The sequence below is a fragment of the Pseudorca crassidens genome, chromosome 2 (assembly GCF_039906515.1).
Source record: "Pseudorca crassidens isolate mPseCra1 chromosome 2, mPseCra1.hap1, whole genome shotgun sequence".
NCBI classification, from domain to species: Eukaryota; Metazoa; Chordata; class Mammalia; order Artiodactyla; family Delphinidae; genus Pseudorca; species Pseudorca crassidens.
Genome location: NC_090297.1, coordinates 21436013 through 21450560, shown reverse-complemented (window position 1 = coordinate 21450560; position 14548 = coordinate 21436013). Strand labels below are relative to the sequence as shown.

Below are 14548 nucleotides of genomic sequence, written 5' to 3'. Positions count from 1 at the left end.
GGGGTCGCTAAACCCAGAGCTCAGAACTTGAGACGGGGTCACTGAGTGAGGAGGAGGTGCTGGTGGGCTTTGAGGTTTCTAGAGCAGCCCTCTCGCCATAAACCCTTGCGCTTTACTCAGTAGGAAACCTTTTCATAAAGGGAGAATGCCCCCAAATTCAGGGAGCCGGTCCTCTCCTCTTTCCTCTTCCTCTCTTATTTAATTGGGATGCCCCAGAAAGTAGCAGGCCCTTTAGCTAATCCCTCGATTCCCTATTCTACTCTCATTCCCTTCGCAGACCCCGCCCCTTCGCTCCCGCCCCTAACCTCCGCTCAAGCCAGAGCCCCCACGGGGGACTAGGAACGTGGGAAACGTTCCCAATCCTTGGGGAGAACCAGCACCCCTTGGTAAAACAGGACTCGCCCCGGCCGGAGGGGCCCGGGCGCTGGGGTCCCTGCAGGGTCCCGGCCGCGCCGTCGGAGCTGCTGGCACCGCCCCGCCCGCCCCGCGCGCCGAGCGGCCGAGGCGGGGACTACAAGTCCCGGCGTGCCGCGCGCGCGCTCCCCCCTGGGGTTCCGGATGGTGAGCGGCGAAGGTAAGGCGAGCTCGCAGAGGCAGCGGCGGCGGCGGCGGAGACGGAGAGCGGCAGGCAGGCAGGCAGGGCGAGGGCGAGAGACGGAGGGAGGGAGCGAGCGAGGCAGACCAGACAGACAGACAGGCGGGCGGGCGGGCAAAGCGAGCCACCCGCCAGGCTGCGCTCAGCCCCGCTCGCAGCGGAGAGAGCAGAAGGCAGGAGGAGGGAGGGGAGGAGGGGGAGGGAGGGAGAGAGGGAATCCAGCTACCACCACCCAAAGCCAGCGTCTGCTTTCTGTCCTCATTTCCTTTTCCCACCCAGCTCTGAGAGCAGAGAAAGGCAGAGGGAGCGAGAGATAGAGACAGTCAGAGAGACAGACAGACAGCCAGAGAGAGCAGGAGGGAGGAGGGCGGAGGAGGAGGAGCAGGAGGAGGACTACGCGGGGCGCGTTCCCTCCCAGGTTTGCAATTGGGGGGGGTGGGGGCGGGGGTGTCCAGGGCTGTGAGAGTGTGTGCGCGGTGGGGGGAGCGAGGGGGGCGCAGAGAGCGAAGGAGTGATAGAGGTGGGGGGCGCCGCGGGAGCGGGGGGCCGTGTCCAGTGGAGTTAGCGGCGGAGAATGTGAGCCGAGGCGCGAGCCATGCTGTCAGCAACGGCGGGCGGCTCAGGGCTCCACCACGACTGCTCTCCCCAGCTGCCGAGCGCCCGCGTCGCTGCCGCGGCCGGAAGACAGACGCCCCCCAAAGCCCCTCGCCTGGCTCGGACCAACGGAGCCGGCAGCCCAGCACTCCGGTGAGTGGCGCCTCCTCCCCAGCCCTAGACCCCCGCTGGGGACCGGCCGGCCGGGCTCTTTTGTGCAGCGCACCGGGGGGGCTCTGCGCCCCCTCCGCGCGCCCGGGTCCGGTCCGCCGGACCCCGTGGCTGCGGTGCCCGCGGTGCGATCGGTCTTTGTTTCCACCGGGGCCCGCGGCTCGGCTGGGCTCGGCTCGAAGCCTGGCAGGCAGCGCCGGGAAGGGGGAGGGGGAGGTGGACGAGAAGGGGGGGCGGGGAGGGGGGGTTCTCGGGTTTCCTGGCCGCCCCGCGGCTCCCCCGGCTCGGGGGCGAGGTGCGCGCCCAGCGCTGCCGCGCGCCCCCTCCTCCTTCCCCCTCCCTCCGTCTTTGGATTTAAAACTGCAATTTGCTCTCCAGCTTGCTGAGAATGTGGGGGGGGGGGTGGGTGAAGGGGGGGACCGTGGGAGCGGAGAACAAGGCTGGATTTTAGGAACGGCCCTGGGAAAGGGGGAGACTGCGGAGGGAGGAGCCCCTCCCCTTCAACCCCCAAATCCCAAGGTTCTGCTGGTGCTCTGGGAGTTGAGGGGCGGGGACCTAATGACCCGGAGGGGGTGTGGGGCGGAGGAGGGATTTGGGGGCGGCCAGGGCCGTAGGGGTTGGGCCGCGTGCCCGGTTACCTGGCGAACAAAGTCGGCTCACTTTTGCATAAATAAATAAATAATCGCCTATCAATGCGTTTCCTCTGAGGCTCTGATTGAATCGGCCCCCTCTTCCCCAGGGGGTGGGGTGCTGAGTGACAGCTGTCAGCCCCCTGGGCCGGTAGCTGGGGGTGAATTGCAGAATCCCTCTGCTTTCTGGCTAAGGGCGCATTCCCCTGCTGGGTCCTAGTCCCCAGGCAGAGCCATAGGGGCAGGGGGCTGGCTCTGAGTCTAGGAAATAACCTTGTTTCCTGTTCTACAGGAAAAGGGACAGCAACCCAGAGTTTGGGGGCTGGGGATGAAGACTGATGGGAGCTGGAGGGGTTCCCCAGCAGCCTGACCCCCCAGCCTCCTGCCAGGCGAAGGGGCCAGCTGAGGGAGGAAGGATGTGGGCCTTGCTGGCCGGAGGCGGGAGCTGGGGCCGTCCCTGAGGCGGGCAGCGGGCACTGAGAGGGAGGAGGGAGAGAGAGAGAAGCGGGGGCGGGAATTCTCTACCGCAGACCCTGGGGGCCAGGGCCAGATGTGGAGGGGTGGGGAGTCCCCCCCTCCCTCCTAGCTTGGGGGCCCTGGGGCTGGGCTGGGAGGGGCTGAGCCTGGTGCCCTCCGTTCTGCACCAGTGCCTGACTGGCAGGGCCAGCTGAATTTGGGCCCAGGCGTCACCCTGGGAGGTAGGGCCAGGCTGCACCAGCCTGGCCCCTGAGCACAAGGAGGGACCCTTGGGGGGCCTGTGCCTGTCTGGCTGGGCAGGCGTTTCCCGCCGGACCAGTTGGTGTCAGGCGGGACTTGGCCCCAGCTCCCTGGGCAGAGCTCAGGGTGTGAGGACAAGCTTTGCCTCCGGGTCAGGGTGGCCACATTTTGTCCGCTGCTGCCGCCGGCGGGGCGGGGGCATGCGCCCGGGCCTGGGCAGAGTCCTGCCAGGAGCATTTGGGGTGTTTCTATTGTTGGCTTGTTCCTGTTCCGTGTGGCCCGGTGTGTGTAGCTGTGTGAGCTGGGGCTGTAGGTGACAGATTACCAGTTGGTCGTCCCCCACCCACACACAGCCCCCACCCCTGCCGCCTGGAGGGGCAGGCTGGGTTGTGGTGGTGAGCGGCGGGGGGACCCCCCAGGTGGCATGTGCCTGCAGCTTGCCATCTCCCTCCTTTGAGCAGATGTATATTTTTATAGTAATGGAAAATCAAACTGGATAGTAAGTTGAATTCATTTTTTTCTTCTGCTGTGTCAATAGTTGGAGTAACCCCTAGAGACTAGTGAACTTCTTGCCCCAGAGCTCCTACCCTCCAGAGGTTGCAAAGATCAGTGAGGGCATGAGCTTTGGGGGACCAGTTCAAACCAGTGACTCTTGTCCCTCTTGGTCTGGCATTGGGGCAGGTGCCCAGGTGGGCGGGCATTGCCCCCTCCCCAGGCATTCCCCCCACACCCCACCCCACCCCAGGTGTAGTCTGTCCTCTCAGCCACCTCCTTGGTCAGTGCCTAAGCTGTGCCCAAGCCCTCAGGGACCTTCTCCTGGTGGGCTCTCTCCCCCTGCCTGGGCTCCCGGCCCACGTGTTGATATTTATTTTCTGTAGTAAAATCCATTTTTAATGCCGTTACTTTTGAAATAATATAGAGAGAAACAAATGTGATGTGTTTAAGTTGCCCTCTGTGAGTTTTTAATGTGATCTATGGCTGAGGTAGTGATGGAAGGAGCTGTTCGGCTTGGGGGAATTTGGTGTCATAAAGAAAAAGAGCTTGCTGTTATTATGGTTGCTGGGCTGGGGGGTCTGGAGCAGGGTCGTGGGGGCAGGGAGCCCCAGCACCCCCAGGTGCTGTGGATGGACAGGGCTGCTTCTCAGTTTGGAGGTGTGTGGGTTCCAGGATTGTTTTGCATTGCTCCGCAGCCTTTGATGGGGCCTTTGGTGAGGGGGCTTGGGAGCTGGGGGGCTTTGTCCCCCCCATTCCACCTGGTTAGATTGGGGCAGGGAGGCTTATGGAACCCCCTGCTGAGCTCAGTGGGGGGGTATACTGTAGGGAGGATGGATTTGGATTCTAAAGGAGATTAAGAGACAGAGACGGGATCTTTACCTGCTTGGTGTGGCTGTGCTGGAGGCTTGCGGGGCAAACTGTCCCTGGCAGAAGACCTTTTTTTTTTAGGCGGGGCTGATCTGGACCGGCAGAGCCCCAGAGGGACATTGCTTGTTCTCAATCAGCCTGGAGCGCTGGCTCGAGCCACTACCTCCTCTTGCCTCTGTTCCCCATTGGACAGGGGCTTTCTCCAGGCAAACCTGATCCCCCTCACTTCCCCTCTTCTCTGCCCCACCCCAAGTCAACTTCTTTTTTTTTTTTTTTTTTTTTTTGGTTTGTGGAATACAGAGCTCTGTGCCTCAGGCCAGCCACCCAAGACCACAGGGTGCCATGCCTTCATACCAGATGCCCAGGCACTTCTGGTGTGATTAGTGAGGTCAAGCAGACTCACCATTATGGGATGGAGCCCAGCTCTGCCTCTGGGTCCCCTGGGTCTCTTGGGACAGAGCTGGGGAGGGGGAAGCCAGGATGGGGTGGAGCTGGGAACTGAAGGGGGGGAGCAACGGTAACATTGTTGCTAATGTCAGCAGATGGGCCCCCCAGGGAGAGAGCTGGGGGAGGTGGGGAGGAAAGAGACCCAGAGAGCCCGACTTGAGGTGGAAAGAGGAAAAGATGGTGACAGAAGCCAGTGATGAGGGGGTGAGAGAGAAAACGGTCAAGGAGAAGAGCCAGGATCACAGCCCCTGGAGATGGCATCCAGGGGACCAAGAAGGCCTAGGCATGTGCCACTCCCCACCCCACAGCCCAAAATGAGCGGGCACTGAGAGCCTCTCACCCAAGATCAAATGCTGCTAGGATAGTATCTGGAGGAGAGACAAGCGAACGTCTCTGGGAAAAGAGAGGAGGACAGGTGGGAGAGGGAGAGAAGGAAGCTCTCCCACGGAAGGAGAGAGAACGGGGAGACAGGGGGATTCCAGGGGTCACTTGACTAATGCTCCTGCCCCAGGGCAGCGTCTCCCCTCTCCCCAAATTTCTGGGAACAGAGCCGACCTCTTCTTTGGACCTGGGGGCGGAGCCTGAGGCAGGTACAGCGCCCCACAGGTTGTGGGCGCTCTGTGTCAGGAGGCACCGGGCTTTTAAAAGTGGGGAACATTAGGACCGTTAGAGACACCAGGGGTGTCATCCGGTTGGATCCCCCCACCTTGTTTGACAGGAGGAAATCCAGTCTAGAGGGGCCCCCTCCCCTTGCTTGCCTGGGACCCAGGCTCTTTCCGTCCACCTCTCTGTAGTTAGAGAGCTGGAACAGCTGCAGGGGGCCTCCTGGGTGCGGAGGGGGCCAGAGCCTGCAGAGAGGAGCAGGCGGGCACCCTTGTGGCCAGAGCCCCCCCAGGGGAGGGGGAGGCGCCGCTGCCGGGAGGGAGGGAGGGAGGGGAGAGAGGAGGGGAAACAGTGAGTCAGGCTTCCAAGAGCTGAGGATGAGAGAGCCAGAGCTGGGAGGGAGAGGGCAGGGAGGGCTGCTCAGAAGCGAGGAGAGGGAGGGGGCCCAGCCAGGGGCAAGGAGAGCTCTAGAGGGAGGGAGCCAGCCCCTGGCCCTGGCCCAGCGGTAGGCCTGTGCAGGGCTGTGCAGCCAACATGGACTTTGCCCGTGGCAGGTCAGGAAGGAGCCAGATTCTGCCCCTGCGGCGTCCTTTTCATTCCCAGCGTCCTTTTCATTCCCTATTCCTCATTTATGATCCCACCCCAGGGTCTCAGGAAGAATGACTGGCTGTGTCATCCCATCCCTTCCTCAGTTTCCCCATCTATTGTGGGATTTGGACTGTGAGCTCTTCTTAGAGAGGGAAGAACAGAGCCTCCTGGGAAGTGTTGGGGGTACCTCCTCCAGCTGCTGGCTTTGTGCCGGGGCCCTGCTGGAGGCTGCCACCAGTCAGTGTAGGGTGCAGGTCTCCGCGCTAGGGCTCCTCTTGAGCCCTCAGAGTTGCTGGGCCAGGGAGTGGCGGTGACGAGTGCTGGGGTGCAGTGTGTGTGTGTGTGGTGCCGGGCTGGCAATGGTAGGTGGACTGCCTGGGGCCTCTCAGGATGGCCAGGGCGTAGACAGGGCCACGAACTCCAGATGTCCAGAGCCAACCTCTATTTGGGGAGGGAGGAGACACCCTTGTGATCCACCCCCCTCCACCTTATCCCTGTGGGTCAGAGGCACTGGGGCAGCTGGGAGGTAGGAATGGTCCCTGTGGGAGCTGGTGAGAACTGCCTATGGGGCCCCTCGTGTCCGGAGCTGGGACCAGCACTGGAGGGATCCCCAGGGACTGCTTGGGAGGGAGGAGGGAAGGAGCCCCCCTCCCACCCATCTGACAGGAAGCTATGGCTTCGTCCAAGGCCTGGCATCCCCCAGCCCTTCCCTCCTGGATCCCCAGCATCTCTTCCATTGGTGAGGGGATGAGGGAGGTGGGCACTGAAGCTTCCTCTCCTACAGGGCCTGGCTTTGGGGGGAACGGTGAAGTGAAGGCAAAGTGAGGCCCCCTGCCTCCCCCTACACGCACGCACACAGACTCAGCTGCAGTGAGGCCCTGTTTTCTCCTCTCTCTGCTCTGGGGTCCTTGGCTTGGGAGCCCAGGGGAGGGGCCACTTCTGCAGCTGGCTGGCCTCGAACTCCCAGCTCCGCCAGCTGCTACTGAAGCTTCCAGAAGCTGCAGCTCTGCACCCCCTCCCCGCCCCCTGAGCCAGGAGAGGCCTTTGCTGACCTGGGGGAGGGTGTCTTGGTGAGCGAGTGGGCACCCTTAGAAGGACTAGCACAGACAACCAGACAGATGGGTGGCGGAGCAGATGGACAGAGACACCCACGCACAGGCAGACGGAGAGAGACAGACAGATGGACCAGGACTGGGAGAGACGGACATACAGAGGTGCTGGCAGAGACAGAAGTCAGAAAAATGGAAGGGCCTGGGGAGAGAGAAACAGACAGAGAGAGACAGAGACTTGGAGACAGGGAGATCCAAGGGGGGAGACAAAGTGACTGAGATGGGAGAAGGAGAGATATGGGGGAGAGAGGGAGGGGCAGGAAGAGATAAAGAAAGGGGGAAACCCAGACCTAGAGAAAGAGAGAGGAGAGACTGAAGGCTACAAACCACAAACAAGGATTTGATGAGAATCTGGAAGGTGTTTTCTCCTGCTTCCCTCCCCAAACCCCCAGGCCAGCCAAGTCTCCATTCCTTCCACCCCCGGCTCAGTTTCCAGCTGCTAAAGAGGTCAGGGAGAAAGAGAGAGAGGAAGACACACACACACACACACACACACACACACACACACACTCACACACACTCACACACACACACACACACACACACTCCCCCCAGATCCCAGAGACCCCTTTCCCCTGAGCTCTTTGTAGGGGGAGGGAGTTGCGGAGGGTGCCTCTCCTAGCCCTGACCCTTACTCACAAATGTACATACCTCTTGTCTCAGAAAATATCCCAGAATACTCCCCACTCACTCCCCACTCACACTCACTGTGTGTCTCCTTGTGTAAGTGCACCCCCCCATACTCACGCCTGTCCGCAGGGGCCTGGCCTCACACACACTCACAAATACACATTTTGTGGCATACATGTCTCTGCTCCCACACTCATCCTGAATCTCACAAACATAACCGGTGAACCTGTCCCTATGCTTTCTTACCCATACAGGCAGTGACACACAGGCCTCATCGTGGCTTCTCGAAACATGTTGATACACACACATACACAGTCACACTCTCACACAACAGTGGCCGTCACCCCAGAGCAGAGAGAGGACTCTTTCTCTCTGGAGGGGAAGATCAGGGTTCCCAGGGAGCCATGGTGTCATGGAGGGGGTATGCCCCCCACTCTGACCTAGCTGCCAGGGCAGGGAGGCAGGAGACACTTTCAGCCGGTGGCAGCCTTCCTGCAGGGCCTGGCCTGGACGCAGAGAAATTGGCTGGTGTGAAAGAGCTGAGAGCTGGTGAGAGTGTGTATGCACATGTACAAACATGTGCACGTATGTACAGGTATAAGGGATGGTGAGTGTCTGTTACAATGTGTATGAGAGAGACTGAGTGCATATGAGGTGGGATATGGGTGTGACAGGGAGATCCACTCCCCAAGGTGTGTGGAGTGTGTGGGTGTGGGTGTGACAGCTACTTGTCGGGTATGTCTGTGTGGAGGCATGTGTATGTGACAGGTGCATGTGGCTGTACCTGGCTTTGCAGTGTGCGGGTGTGTGTCATGGGCGTACACATGTGACGGACTGGGACTCTGGGGCTGAGGGGCATGTGTACCAGGGTGCAGTGTTCTGCAGATGTGAAGGTGTGGGGGATGTTTGCGTGTGAGTGTAGTGTAGGCAGGGTGCATGGATGAGGGGGTAGCTGCCTGTGTGAGGCTGTGAGCTCGTAGCCTGGGTTGGAGGGCTGTTTTCCAAGGCAAGGATGCTGCTTGAACAGAGGCCACCGGCATGAACACATGCGAAGGGGCTCCTAGGCACACAGTTGGGCGCTGACCCGCACAGACGCACAAGGACAGACATACCCGCCCCTGTCCTCCCTCTTCGTCTCTCCTGGCGTCAGTGGTTTTCAAAGGAGCCTCCACGAGGACTGTTTGCTGTGCAGTTCCTCCCACCCCCCAACCCGTGCCTCTTCAAACACAGGGATGCCCTCCAGGCAGCTTTGTGGAGGCTCCTGCCTCGACCATCTGAAGGCAGATGGGTGGGCTGGGATCTGCTGCCGCCCCCCCAGGGAGCGAGGAGGCGGCACTGCGCCTTCGGCCTGGGCACAGGAAGAGACAGATGGACTGCCTGTCTCGACACCCGGACGTGGGGTCTGGGGGTGGGCGGGCACCACCGGCAGAGGGGCTCTAGCGGGCAGCCCCCAGGTGGGCCCCTGAGCAAAGGCCAGGACTCTGCCCTTCACCTCCTCAGAGGGGCACCCGCCCTCACCCCGCAGCCCCATCACCTGTCTGGGCACAAGGGCCCAACTCCAGCCCCTCGCACCTCCTAAATACACAACCACTTCCCCACTCACAGTTCCAGCACCCCTAAACACACAGCCCCAGCACGCCCCCAAACACACAACCACCACATGCCTACCCACCCAAACACATATTACAGCCCTAGTACTTAACCAAAACCCAGATGTTTATGACCCCCAGTATACCCCCAGACACCCCAACACACACACACAAGGCTTCTACCACATCCTCAAACATATCAACTCTTCCTCCAATCCCAGCACCTCCCCAGATACACCCAGGACCCTACTGTTAGCCCTAATACCTTCCACACACTCAGGTTCTCAGAGTCCCAGCACCTAACCAGACACCCTCAGACTCTCCCGACGGCCCCAGCGTTTCCCTCCGCTGCAGCTCATCACGTCCCCAGACACACCGATACAGCCCCCTGCACCTTTCCAAACTCTCCCCGCGACATACACGTACACACACCGCCTCAACACCCACGCGGAAGAGGACACCGCTGCAGCCACACCATTTACCTCAAACACACAGACACGGTGCATCTTTGAACAGTAATGTCCCCTCAGCTTCTTGTACCTTCCAGGCCGTGCACGCGCATGCGCACCCCGCACACGCACACGCACCCCCCAGATCCCAGCACTTCCGCAAACAAGCAGTCCTCTGTGCATTCCCCAGCAAGCTCCAGCTCCAGTACTTTCCTCAGCCATCCAAGGGCCCAGGGACAGCCCCCACCCCTCTCCAAACACCAGTCCCGCACTCATACACAAACACACAGGGCCCCAGCCCAGTCACCCCTCAGAGCAGCTCCGCCCTGCGCCCACACCTCACCCTGCAGCCGCACTCCCACCATCACACGTTCCAGCACAGCCTCCCTCCTCAGCGCTCTCCATCACCGCCCTCCCACCCCACCTTGTCCTCCCCAGCCTCCCTCCCCCAAACCTCCCCGCAGATAGCCTCAGCCTTGCAGACACACTGGCCCACTCTTCTGTGCTCTCTCTCGTTTCTGGGCTGCCTGGTCCTCCCCCACTTCCCAGAGCCTCCTCTGCCTGGGGAGGCATCTCCACCCCCCCTCATTGCCCCAGGCCTTTCATTCCTGGACAGTGAGGCTGTACATCTGGTTCAAAGCTGCCCCACCCAAGACCCTGTGCTCTGGGCACCCTGGCCTGGGCTTTGGGGGTTTGGGGCCTCTTTGGGGGCTCTTGGCACCTGGTCATCCTGGTGTGTCAGCCAAGAACTCTGAATACCCAGCCCTGCCCTGACTCTGTCGTGTATGGGTGGGAGGTGGGGGCGGCCTGGGCAGGGGGATTTACCCCCAGCCTGCACTTTCTCAGGTGCTTGCCAAATGCCCCTCTTCTTGGGCTCACCTGAGGGGGACATTGGGCCTGGAGCTTCAGGAAAAAAGATGGAGAGGGTGCTGGCTTGACATGCTTCCCCTCCCACCCACCCCCCGAGATCCGGGCTTGGGGCTTGGTCTCCCTGGGAGTCAGTTCCGACAGTGAAGGTTACTTTACTAGATGCATGATTTTAAACGGAATCTCCACCATCTGTTCCACCCCCTAATTACAGATGCACAGAATCCGCCTCAGAGGGCAGCATGAGGGGAGTGATTTAGAGGCTGAGCTGCTTCTGCCTGCATTAGGGCTGGGGAGACTGGGGGGGCCTCTGGGTATTGCTCACAGCCCCCCAATCCCATCTTTTTCCCAGGGGCCCCTCGTGCCTCTTCTCTTGCTGGGGGAAAGGCTCCTAGAAAGGTGCCCCGACCCCCTAGACCTGAAAGAGGAAGCAACTGCAATGCTGAGGGAGGGGTCCCTGAGAGATCGCCTGTGTCCCAGGCCCCAAGTCTGGGGAGGCAGGCTCCATTAGAGCCTTAAAAAATTCAGTGGATCGATCTCTTGCCTGCTTCTTGTGCCCTGGGGAGCCACAGGCGCTGGCCTGGCCCAGCTGTCTGCCCACCCCAGGGTAGCAAGGATTAGTGAGGTTAGGGAGGGGGCGGTTAGAGCAGAGGTGGGGACATCCAGGTTTTGGCAGCAGAGGATGTGGCCAGGCACGCCAGGACCCACCAGGTGTGTTTGCACGTATGTGCCGGTCCTCCTTGGTGCAGCTGGCAGGCCCGACCCCAGCTTGAGCCTTGCCCTGTGGGGCTGGACGGGCACCAGGGGCCGGAGGGGATGGCAGGGCCTGGGCCTCAGAGGGTTCCGAGGGACACCCCGAAGATGGGTCTACCTTTGCCCGTGGCTCCGGGGACCTGGGGCCCGGGCCAGCTCGCTGGTGGTGGTGGCGGCCGCGGGCACACTGCGGTAGAAGCTGGAGCATTCACTGTGGGGAGAAAGGGAGAGAGGCCGGGCTACAGGAATTTTAAAGATTGCTGTAGGCAGGAGGGTCTCTGGAACCCTGTGGAGCGGGCAGTCATGCAGAAGTAATCCTATCGCCGCCTGCCTGGAGGAGAGGAGAGGAGAGGGGGCTGGGAGGGGAAGGATGGCGCGGCCGCCCCTTTCCCACCTCAGCCCCTGCCCCGGCCAGCTGTGGAGGGAGCCTGGGACCCCAGGGGGCTCCCCCGGGGAGGCACCACCCTTCCACCGCTGCCTGTGTCCCCTGGAGGGGCGGCACCGCAGCTGTTGCTGGGCTAGGAGCTCTGGGTTTTATAAATAATGCAGCTTGGAGGTGGGGGCCAACTCAGCCTTGGGTCACCCACTGTGGCATCATCTCCAGCTGGCAGTCCTGTGGCAGAGCCCCTCTGCCTTCCAGCCTGCTCCTCCTCTTTTGCTATGTGAGCTTGGGCCAGAGGCCCAGCCTGTGTGAGCTGGGCCAGGGCAAAGGAGTGTGGAAGAACCCAGAACCCCCTGTCCTTTTGTACCCCGCCCCCACCAGCCTTCACAGGTTAACTGGCCACTGGCTCAGCAAATCCAGGCTGGGAAGGGATGACCCGCTGTACAGGGGCCTCCCCAGTTCCAGCCCCTCCATTTTGCAGATGGAGTAACCAAGTCCAGAGAGGGCAGGGATGGCCAAGGCCAGCCAGCTGATGAGCACCTCCTTCCTGTCCCGTTCTGCTGTCACTCAAGGCTCTTCTCAGCCTCAGCTCAGCTAAGAGCAGGGCCTGGGGGGGTGGGGGGCGTGGGGGGGCGGGGGATGTTTGGGAAAGTGGTTGCAGCTGAGACGTTGCCATGGCGATGCTGCAGGATGCCGAGCTGAAGTGGGGGTCCTACAGGGTCTCTGGGGCCCCCAGCTCCACACCCCTGTGGTCTTCTCCTCCCCATCTCCTGTCCCCCACCCAGAGGCCTGTCAGGCAGCTCCGGTGACAGGCTGGGTGGGTGACAGGTGGTGCAGGTGATGGGCTGGGTGGGTGACGAGCTGGGTGGGTGACAGGTGGTGCAGGTGATGGGCTGGGTGGGTGATGAGCTGGGTGGGTGACAGGTGGTGCGGGTGCGAGGCAGGCAGGTGACAAGCTGGGTGGTGACGGGCCCTGCTGATGACAGGCAGGGGGTGTGGTTGGCGGGGATGCTGTCTCCTGGCTGGTGGCCTGTCGCAGCCCCCCACCCTCATGCTTGTGCACATGCACAGACTCTGGGCTCAGAGCTTGGGGCTAAGATACTAATGAGGCTTATTACGTGTGGAGGGGCAGGTGCCCAGGCTCACTAATGAGAGGCCTTTAACGAAGAGGGGAGACAGCTGGGGGGCTTTGAGGAATTTGGCTGGCCCTCCTGGTCTGGAGGGTGAGCCAGGTCGGGACCCCACCTACCCTTCCCCCCGGCCACTTGGCTTTGTGTTAATACTACCCACAGTCATGATAGTTACCATTGTCCGAGCGTTTGCTACGCTGGCCGAGCCCTTTACATGCGTTTTCTTATTTCAACTCAGCAGTCGTAGGAGGGAGGCACTATTGCCCATTTTATGGATGAGGAATCTGAGGCTGAGAAGGCAAGGGACTTCACATAACAAGTTTCTGTTGCAGCTGACATTTTAATCTTAAGTCTTTCTGTCCCCAGAGCCTGTGCTCTTAACCATCCCACCAGTAAAACTCAGGTCTTGGTGCAGACCCCGACCTTCTCTCAGGGCCTCAGTTTCACTCTTCTGGAAAATGGGTGTGCGGTGGAGGAGTGAGCACCATACGCTCTTCAGCTCTGACTTGGGTGGCTTCAGGGGCTCCTCCAGTTAACTGCCAAAGCCTCACCCCATCTGGCCCAGATTCTAGGTGACACCCCTGGACTGGAGAGAGGGCAGGGCTTAGCACTGAGGGAGCGGAGCTGAAGGGGGGATGCCTGGGGTATCCAGACCACTTCCTGCATTGCGTGGTGGGGTGGCTGAGGCCTGGAGAGGAGCAGCAAGGGCCCAAGGCCACACACCCTGTGAGCTGTAGGGCCCTGTGGGACCCCAGGTCTCCTGGCCTGTTGGAAGGGTGGGGCTGGGAGTGGTGCCAGAGCTGGGAGGTCACCTCCTCCTGGACCCCACCCACCAGCCTAGCTTCTGCCCTGGAGGTTGTGAGCCCCTGCATCCTGGGAGGGGGCAGGGGGCTGTTGGCCACCTCTTTAGGGCCATGCCCCTTCCCCGTCAGTCTGGGCCCGTAGTGTCAGTTGATCTCCTCCCTTTGGGACCCATTGGGGTGGAAACTCCCTGGCAACAGCTGATGGATGGGTTAAGGCCTTGACATTGGCCTGGGGCCACAGCATGACCCTGGAGGAACCAGGCTAGGGCTGGGGGGCTTGGAGGGGAATTTAAGGGAGAAGAATTAGGGTCATAAATCTTGGAGCGTCTGGGTTCTCTTCTCCTCGACCTTAATCTCCTACCAAACCTGCTCTCTGGCTGCTCATCCAAGTCTGAGGGTTGAGGGGGGTCCACCTGCCCATTCCCCTCTCCCTCCAACTGATGCCCCCCCCGAAATTGCACCCCCTATGGGGAAGAACAAGTTGCAGCCACTGCCGCTGGACAGAATTAAGAACTTGTGTGTCTAGACTCCTGGATTTGGCCTCTGATTCATAACGGTAGGCAGGGCAGAGAGCTTCACTGCCTCAGTTTCCCCAGCCTTGGGTTTGAAATCCTCTCCTGGTGCCTGACTGCTCAGTCAGGAAGGAGTGCTAAGACCAAGAGGGATTTCACAGCTGCGGGACACATGGCCCTGTCCTCAGAAGCCCCATTCTGAGATAAGCAGCACAGTCCTGGCCTTGAGAGCCCTCACACCCAGAGGTGAGGTCTTGAACTCAGTCTGGGTGTGCGCTGAGGCTCAGGTAGGGAGTGGGTGGTGCTGGGTGGCTGGGCTGCTCTCTGAAGCAAAGGCCGAGGCTGGGGAGAGGCCAGGAGAAGGGTGGCGGTTTGCCTGGGGGGCTGAGGAGCCGTCTGTGGTTGGGGGTGGGAGCCTGGAAGGGTCCGGCTTTCCCATAGTCCCGGGCAGCTGTAGCCTGAAGTTCTGGGGCCCTCCTAGCTCCCCAGGGAACCCGCTGCTGCCCGGCCCTGGGGACCCAGGCGTCCTGGCGGGTGAGGGCAGGTCTCCGGCAGGCGCCCTGCCAAGCCTCGCAGCCTGCTCACCAGGAATCTTGTTGCTGAGAGATGGAAAATCCC

General features: G+C 61.2%; 1 protein-coding gene across 3 annotated transcripts in view; it reads left to right on the top strand.

Moving 5' to 3' along the window:
* Positions 1 to 545: 545 nt before the first annotated feature.
* AHDC1 (AT-hook DNA binding motif containing 1) overlaps positions 546 to 14548 on the top strand; it is a 65763-nt gene continuing 51760 nt past the window's right edge. For 2 of the 3 annotated variants that reach the window (XM_067725006.1, XM_067725008.1), the window contains exons 1-2: positions 587 to 1013; positions 1245 to 1342. The gene's annotated coding sequence lies outside the window, so the exon portion shown is untranslated. The other variant, XM_067725007.1, reaches the window with a different exon arrangement.